Below are 9,777 nucleotides of genomic sequence, written 5' to 3' on the forward strand. Positions count from 1 at the left end.
GGACAAGTGTTCCTTCCAGGAGGGAGTCAAAATAATCTCTAGCCTGGTTACCTCCTGTGGCTCAAACATAGAAATTACCTACTGTATCTACCTACATCATATTTTTATTTAATATAATATATACTTTTATATGTTAATATTAATTTAATGTAATTACATATAAGATATGTAATTAGAATTACACACATAATTTTACCTGTTACAAACATAGTAAATGGTGTAGTTGTTAACAGGATTAAAAAGGTCTAGTACTGTACCTCTGCTTTCAGAAATGTCCATTTCATGACTTATACGTTGAAAATAAAAGTCTCCTTATCATTGTTTATGGATCTCATCACTAGGAAGTTTTCAGTTTGTAGAATGAACCTTCTGTTGAATGTACAAACCTATTATTACTTAATTAATTTTAAATAATATTTCCCTTTAATGGTCTGAAAGGAGAGAGTAGTTTAAAGAATATTCAGGTTAGACTAATTTTTCAGGCAAGTGTCTGCAAGTGCTCCTTTCCAGGAACATTCCCCAAATTAGGTACTGTATTTGGAATAAGATACATGTGATAACAGCATCTCTATAGTGTTTTTCTTTTTGTAACAAAATGTCCCTGGATTACTCTTGAACTGTAATTTTTTATGAGCTTTTGGGGTGCATCAGTGAGAAATCTTCATTTTCAATTATTATTCTTCAGCTTGGTATGTGCTACCGAGTCTGTGCAGCACTTGAACAGTTGTCATAGCAACTACCCTGAGATACTGTAGAACATTTTCCTGATGTTTTCCTGAAAGCCGGGGCAGACGCACGTTTTGGGGATTTGGATACATTGGTATGACATTGACTTTTAACAGCATTTCATTTTTTGCATTTATATTATTCACAATTTTTCCTTCAGTGATTTTCTGTCTGCATTGTGTTGTTTTTTTAAAGTGCCTTTCTGACTTTCAGTAAATTGACATTAACAAGAATAATCTGTATTTTTTGTGGTAGAAGGCACCTTTGTATATTTGCATAAAACATAAATGGAATAAATAAGCAATCAAATGCTTTCACATAGACAATTTATGAAACTGACTGCAGAAAATGGTTACATTAAACATATTGCTTTCACTGATTTTGTAGAGCCATCCATTTATTTTTTAGGTTTATTCATCACACAAATGCTTCAACGTAAGTGCATCAGACTCTTAAAATAACAGGGTAATCACAGATGTTCCAGCAAAGTGCTTTACAACAGCACTGCCATGAAAAGGCTTAATAGGTGAATTACTAAATGAATACATTTTCTCTTCCTAAGAAAATGGTTAGTAATGGACAAAGACCCGTCTTTCTATTACAACACAACGGTTTAAGAATTATCACGAATAACCACCCTGGATTATTGTTGTTGTTACACGTACATGTAATATACATGTAGCACACATCTTTACTCAATGAGACTAAAGAAACATTATTACAAACAAAAAAGCAAAAACCTACAGATAACTGTAACTAGGATACATAGAACAACAAGAACAGTGATACAATAAAACTTATTGTACATCATAACCTAACGAAATAAGAAATACCAACACAACATTATGTAGAGAAGTAGCAATGCAATATGTGAAGAGAAAGATAAAATGAATAACCAAAATAAAGGAAAAATAGTTACATTTAGTCATGGTTAAGTATATTTTGGAGACTACAAATATTCACACATCTGTTACAATAATACATTCAACAGCAGCCACAGCATTTTTCTTTATCATGTTTGCTTTTCTAGGTATTGCTGAGAAATCATGCATAACCGGTAAGTAAATTAGATATGTTTGTTCTTGCTTTTTGTGGGTACTATTTGTCAAACTGGTACAGTATGTGAGTTTTCTAATGTGAAATGACATACAGTATACTGTATGTCACATGCAATGACTAGCTGGAGGCCTTGGTCTGACTTGTTAGTGATAATGAGAAGGCCATCCTCGAAGCCCTGCATCAGGACTTCAACAAGCTCAAGTGTGAGGCCCTGCTGTCAGAGATAGACATGGTTTTGAATGAAGAGAATTGCACCGTTAATGACTTTGGGATCTGGATGCAGTATGTTCTTCCCGTGCCTATTTGGGTTTCTTCCAGATACTATGGTTTCCTCCTCAGTCCTTGGACTTGGGAAAACTGGCCCATTTGTGAGTGTGTATGTCTGTTTTATCTCTCTGCCCTGGGATGGACTGGCATCCCTTCCAGTGTGGACCCTGCCTTGTGCCCAATGCTTGCCGGGATAGGCTCTGGCTCCTCAATGACCTTCAATTGGAAGAAGTGGTTTGAAAATGGATGAATGACTGAAAAACAATTTGAAAGTAAACTGAAGCATGTTGATATAGAAACCAAATGAGCAAAGTCCAAACCAAATATTTATTGCCACCATATGGAGGAAGCAAACATCTTTTGTGAAAGAAAGCAAGTCCATCTGTCACCTTTTTCTATATAACTGTATGGTTGAGAAACAAAAATATTGACACAAGTTTTCTGCTGTCATCACTGAGTAGCTGTTCCTGAAAATTACTTCATGCTGTTAATGTGTAAATCAGCATCTTCATAAACTTGTTTATTGACCAAAGGAATATTTTTCATTATGGATGCAAAGTGATATTTCTTGTATGCATATTAACTTCAGTTAATAGTTATTTTACACTCAGCACTTTAAATTAAACTAATATCCAAACAATATTTTACACAAAACTCTTTTTTGCTTTGAATGGTATAAAAGTTATAAATATTCTTAATAGGTAAAGACTTTAGATATAGTAAGCTAATAAGAGAAAAAAAAAGAAAGGCCAGTGACTGAAATTGAATCATTTTGAATTATTTTGTCTATTTTGTCTATGCTGATGTACACAAGTTTATAACTAGTTTTTGCATTTGGCTATTTGTTGCACTGCCTGACATTTGTTATACAGCAGTAAGCCCTTATGTGCTTCTCAAATAAGAATGGTTATGATTGGAAGTCTAATAAAGTCTAGTCTATTTTATTTATTTTTGTTTATAAGAAACTGTTTTATTGCCTTCTTGAACTTCTTGAAGATTCCGCATAGCTGCTTTTCATCGGCAGTCCCCCTGGAACCTCCAAAAGTTCATCCATTGACAGTTTTGTATACGTCAGCATATGCTAGCTGCGAAGTGACAAGTAAATGTTAATTCCACGCTGAAAAACAGAAAGGAGAAACACAACATTTTGGCTGTTGGCCTTTTTGTGGATATAACTTTCCTCTGCAAGAGGAATGTGAATAAGCCTAGTATTGACCAGCCCAGACTGCCTAATTCTTGAGATAGAACAATATCAGGCTACAAGGTGTAAAGGAAAAGTGTACTCCACAAGGAGTGTTGGTTGGTGTAAGTATTTGCCTGAGATGGCTGAGCACAAGGCTTCAGGAAATCCAGAACCACTCAAGGGATGTTATTCCAGCACAATGCTCACCCTGGGGTGCTTGACTCCCATTACACAAATGCTTGTTTAAGTGAAAAAAAAAAACAGAAAATTTTAACTAATATTCTTCTGCCATGTGAAATAATTCTAGTCCCATTTGTCAGTTTTGGCAGCCTGGTCTTCAAGTAAGCAGTTACCACAGAGGTGTCTGTGAAATTATGTCAGGATATTTCATAGTATCCAGTAACATATGCCCTCCACAGCCTTGTGCCATATAAAACTTTTATAGTTAAATCGATGTAAAAACATGTCTAACACACCAGCTGAAATGCTCTGAGCATATATACAGCATGAATGTATGTATTCATACAGACGCTCAGTTCTTCTACATAATGTCTTCATATAGTTTATTTATTAAGTTTCCAGTGTCACCTGTATAAAGGTAATTTACTTTTCCCTTTATCATTGTCACTTTAAAATGAGGTGTGTCTTTGCTCACTTGTTTGTGAATTAATTATGAGGTGTTGAAACTTATTTGATTTTTATGGTTTATTTGGGTAATGATTCTTTTAAGAAGTAAAACATTGACTTTATCCTTGTGTGGTTAGAGGACATTTATTCTTGGAGTATAATAACAAATATGGAAGTTATTTTTCTTTGATATTATTTTGTTTTATATATACAGGTAACTGCCAAAATAAAGGAAACACCAACATAAAATGCCTTAATAGGATGTTGGGCCACCACGAGCCATCAGTACAGCTTTAATAGACCTTGGCACAGAACTCTACTGGTCAGATGCAACACTGTTCTTTCATGAGAAATTACATCATCTGTGTTTTGTTGATGGTGGTGAAAAAAGCTGTCTTGAGCTCCATTCTATAATCTCCCATAAGTGTTCAACTGGGTTGAGATCTGGTGACTGGGCCTGCCATGGCATATAGGTTGACATTGTTGTGATGTTCATCAAACCATTCAATGGCCCCTTGTGCACTGTGGATGGGGGCATCGTCATTCTGGAAGACTCCCTTCCAGAATGACGTAATAGTACTTACGTCAGAATAGTACAGAATAGTAATACTTCACCACAGGATGAGCGTGATCACTCACATTGGCTTTGTATTTATTGGCATTTACCTTGACCAATTATGGGCTGAGTGAACCTAAACCATGCCAGGAAAATGCACCCCCCACCAAGCACAGTAGGCTTCTTTTGTCTTTTTTTGTTTTGTTTTTGAGAACAGGGTGAAAGATGGCTCATCTGACCATGTGATACTTAAAAAAGTGCATTTTTAGGAGTAATAAGGGATTTATGCACCGCAACCCGACCATAGTATGCCTCTGTGTGAAGTTCTCAATGGACTGTACTTGATGACACAGCCTGCTCACACCTTAGATTGACATTTCAAGTCAACTGGTTCAGAGCTGCTTGTCTGTTTTGCTTTGCATCTTGAACCAATGCACAGACATCATGGTCGTCAAATATGCACTTTTGTCCAATTGCCCCTAGATGATGATATTTCCCTCAGACTTCCATGCCAACCTCACCTTAGCCTCTGTTCCTCGGGAAACATCAACAAGCTGAGTAGTCTTCGTTGCTGATGTTCCTGCCAAACATGCCTCAACAACCACCCTTCTCTCAAAGTCACTGAGATCTCTTCTTCGAGCCATGGTAGCCAAGATTATGGGCAACTAGAACTGCCCAGCATTTGTTTTACAAACCTAAGAATGATGAGATGTTAATTGTTTAACTTGAGAACCACACCTATGTTGAAGTACCTGCTTTTGATATACAGTACAGTACTTTGAATTCCTCATTTACTTCAGTGCTTCCTTTATTTTGGCAGTTATCTGTACATACAGTACATACTGTATATCATGTCAAGATGACATTCTGTACTATAATTATTTTAGTCACAACCAACCTGAGATCAATATATTATCTTGCCATTGTAAAAACAAAACAATACAAAACATAACATGTTTGTTGTTCAGTTTTCATTTTTTTGTTAAACTGATTCTAGGAAAAAGCCTGTGAGATTGATGGTAGCAAACGTCAATTTAGGAGTTGTGAGTAAATCTAAGTCTACACTTGCACTAGTTCACAACATATATCTGTAGCTTTATTGAAAGGTTATTATACACTGCTAAGTTTCATTTCTCTTGACTTCAAAGTTCTTTCTCTAGAACAGCTGAGGGTGTTTTGTTGGAATTTTCCCACTCTTCACTCTTGAGTCACAGATTCGGTTTTCTGTGTCGTGTATTCTCCTTTTATAACACAAAACTTTTTTCTTCATAATTCTCATTAGCAACAACTGTGACACTTGTTTTCAGTAACTATGTTGTGAAAACCCACAACCTAGATACAAACACCCACACATAAATTGCAACTTCACACAATTTAAATTAACAGTTGGTTCTCTTAAATCAGAAAATTGCTGGAGATATTAAATAAATGACTTTGTTTTTGAACAGGCGGCTCAAATGCTTGAAATAATAATAGAATTTCTTTTCAGCAGAAGGTTTCATAGTTTGACAGTGATTTTTTACATGAAACAAAACTGCATATCTCTTTCGTCCCTGTTCCTTCAGCCCTAATGTTATTTCTAATTTCCTGAACTTGCAGGAAGGTAAAAAATGGTATGAAGAATGTGTGAAATATGTGGTTAAAGTAGGAACACCTTTAAATGCAAAATAAAAAAACATGTTTATTACATGAGGTCTTCACAATTCAATAGAATTTCACTACCAAACCCAACAGAAATATAAAACATCAAAGGCTGGATATAAAAAAGACATGCATGATAGACACTAAACTACAAGTGAAAGTGCACAAAAGACAATGAAAGAAGGGAATTATGGGGGTAGGGAAAAACAGGGGACAGCATTAAAGTCGGTTTACTAAATGTGTGCATCACAACAAAAATCGTACAATCTGTTATTCTGTTGCAAATGCAAATCAAGAAGCCTACCAAAGATAATGATTAATTATTGTTAAGTTGCTTGAATATCTATTTTGAGTGTTTCAGGTGGCCTGAATAAGAGCTTGACCATTTTCAGAAAGGAATATCATTTTAAATTCTAATGCTTGACTTATCCTACATCCTAAATGATTGTAAGTATTAATTTTCCTTTGCAAGAATCAAATACGGAGTCAAGAAAAGTTCAAAATGAATTGCCTGAATATTTCATCAACATTGATGTCTTGAATAACCCCTTTAAGATTTCTGTCCTGCTCATATTCTTTGTAGTTGAAACTGAAACAGATGGTGTTCATTTCCTGTGTCACACCTTCATCCCACTTCCTGGTATTCTGCACAGTTTCTGGAAGGATGTTGCTGCCATATTCTCCATCCTCTACAGCTGGGGGATCCCAGTATGAAAGGTGGAGGAGAGGCTGTTACGGGAGGTGGGGTCACAACTGAATCCAAGCAAGATGAGAAGACAAAGACCTGGACAGCAATCAGGGTCAGAAGTACTTCCATCAGGGTCAGAAGTACTTCCACAGGAGGAAGCACAAAGCTGAGGGATGGACACTTCCACAGGATTAATGGCATGTAAATTCACACCGTAATATGCGGTTCATTAAAAACGCATTCCCTTGAAGGATATCTGGAATGTCACTTGCTTTGCCTGCGCCTTAACCTCCACGTTCATTCAGCTCCACCCACGTCATTTATACGGCAGAAACCCATATAGCGGAAGCTGTGTTCTCTGTTATATGCATTGCAAAAGCTATACGTACATAAAAGAAGTGAATCTTTTAGCTTTGTTTTGTTTAGCAAGAGGAAGGGATGTTACAGTGGGGTGGTGCAGTTTCCAAGAGTCTTTCCTGGCATTAAATAGTGAGATATGATGTTATAAACAAACATCTAGCACCGAAACATGTGGTGCATTGCTGTTGCACACTAAAGCAAACTCGGTAAATCTCCTGTTACCTGCAGGTTACATGTTCCTGGTAAGGACTGTAGCAACCCTAAGACTCTCAGAAACATGGTCTGGAAGGCGGGACTGCACCCTTGGATGTCTGGGCACATACAGGGACAATTATCAGACACAAATTATCCTCAGCAGAATGTCTGGATTTTTTGGAAGAAACAAAAGCACAAAATCATGCAAAAACAAGCAAACACCACACAGCAGGCAAAACCTAAAACATTGGACTCAAGGGCTATAAGGCAGAACTGCATAAACATCATATCATGGATGATTAGCCCCAGTCTGCAAATTTTGCAAATCATGCAAATATTTTACTGCAAGATTGAATTTCTGGAATTTTTTATTTTTATATGTGTTTCTGTTTTGATGACACACTGAGAATGAATTTCTAAGCGATGACATTGCTTCTGGAAACAGATTCTATGAAAACCTTGTAATTTAAAAGTAAATTAATAAATTCAAAGTAATTCAACAAATTTAATATATATAACCTTGAAGATCTCTCTTTTTATGTTTTATTCACTCCCATTCTCCATTTGCTGATTAACCTGGCCTTATCTCTAGGGATATGGAGGAAGGAACATTTTGCCTCCCATGTTGAAATTCTCACTATCTGAGATCTACAGTGTCTATCACAGAGTCAGAACAAATTGGGGGGACATCACATCACTGTTGACACTGCATGCTTGTGGATCCCCAACTAGTTGAAGGTATTCCTGTTGCTAGGCAAGCTTAGGACACCTTCGCTGGTTACCGTGGTTACAATGCTGCTGGCACAGACATTTGAGAAATTTTTACCCAGTTTCATCTCACAGTTTTAAACTGCTGCTCTACTCCTTTTTTCATTATAAGCTTTTTATTCTTTGTTTGTTGAGAAGTCACTCAAAGAAAAACTACTGTTTGTGACTGAGCAGGAACACTATTTTACAGAAAACTATTTTTTAAAAGAAGCTTAATCTTCTTTGTGTGACTATGAAATACATAATTTATTGAGTATTTTATTTTACCTAACAGATGCCTTTCTTGACAGTATTTCATAAGGTTTCAGAATCTTGTAAGTGCTGGTGACTTCAACAGATACTGATTAATGGATATCCAGGATGAAAATGCAAGAAATGCATGGTATTTGAAATGTTCATTGAACTCCAAGAACAAGTTCTGAAACAAATAGCTAACATTCCTCAGAAAACTAACTGGATTCTTCTGAAATGAAGAATACTTTTATGTATCTGAGACACCCTTCCCTTTATAGACTTAATATTTTCCAAGGCTATATACAGTACATAATAATAATGATAACCATCAGGCGAAGGTTCAGGGGCAGAAGCAGTGACTCCTCCTCCTCTATTATTCTCCTATTAAATAATAATAATAATAATAATAATAATAATAATAATAATAATGTACTCACTTATAAAGCTCTTTTCTGGACACTACACTCAAAGCACTTTACAGTTACTGTAATGGGGACTCCTCTCCACCAGCACCAATGTGTAGCCCCACATGGATGATGCAACGACAGCTAAACTGTGCCACTACACTTGCCTCACATCAGTTCTCATCACTGGGAGGAGAACAGAGTAATGAAGACACTTCCTAGATTAATATTAAATCTTAATATTTCAAATAATCTATTTCAATATTACTTCTATCGGTATTAAGAAAATAGGGGGATTTGTTAGTCTTTTTTAATATTAGCAGTTGCTTAAAGTTTGTTGTTTGCCGCCATTATCTAGGTACCTGCAGGTCATTCATGTAATAAGACCATGGGAGCAATGATTCCCTCAATAGAGGGCACTGTTAATTCACATGACCCACTAAAAGGGAAGAGTAGGCTGTCCAGGTAATTACAGCGGGCTGTTTGTTTTTTGATCCAACACCTTCAACAAACAGATACTGTACTTTTATTTGGAAGCCCGGTGTTATTGCATATGAATCCCAAGGGTTTAGGTACCGTGGGAGTAAACTGAAAAACAGGAGACAATATAAAATACATTGATATAAGAGAACTTTATGCGGTGAGTTTACATATATGTTTATAAGACTATAACAGAAACTCATAAAAAAGACATCTTTTCAAAAGTACCTGTAAAACAGGGGTTGGGGCTGTGGGGCATCCATGGTCTGCTACAGGTACGAGGCAGGGTACACCCTGGATGGGATGCCAGTCTATCGCAGGGCAGACACACAGACTCATAAACTCACACTCACACCAGGGACAATTTTTCCAGAAGCCAATCAACCTACTGTCCCAGTATGTTTTCGAGTTGTGGGAGGAAACCAGAGCACCCAGAGGAATTACGAGAATATACAAACTCCACTTACCCCAGGAATAGACGCTTCATTAAAATGTTTTAAATGATTATTTTAGAAAATTCCCTGTTTGTTGTTGTTTACCTTCTTGACTCAGGTGTGGGTTACGTAAGTGGTTGTAGCATCAATTCCTT

At 36.5% G+C, this 9,777-nt stretch overlaps 1 long non-coding RNA gene across 1 annotated transcript; it reads left to right on the forward strand.

The window, feature by feature from the left end:
• The first annotated feature begins 759 nt into the window (after window positions 1-759).
• Window positions 760-6,829, forward strand: LOC148673349 (uncharacterized). Its single transcript, XR_015936208.1, has 3 exons — window positions 760-820; window positions 1,757-1,783; window positions 6,713-6,829. It is a non-coding gene; the product is annotated as an uncharacterized LOC148673349 (long non-coding RNA).
• The last annotated feature ends 2,948 nt before the right edge of the window (window positions 6,830-9,777 follow it).

The sequence above is a fragment of the Lepisosteus platostomus genome, chromosome 4 (assembly GCF_059453375.1).
Source record: "Lepisosteus platostomus isolate fLepPlt1 chromosome 4, fLepPlt1.hap1, whole genome shotgun sequence".
In the NCBI taxonomy this organism is placed as follows: domain Eukaryota; kingdom Metazoa; phylum Chordata; class Actinopteri; order Semionotiformes; family Lepisosteidae; genus Lepisosteus; species Lepisosteus platostomus.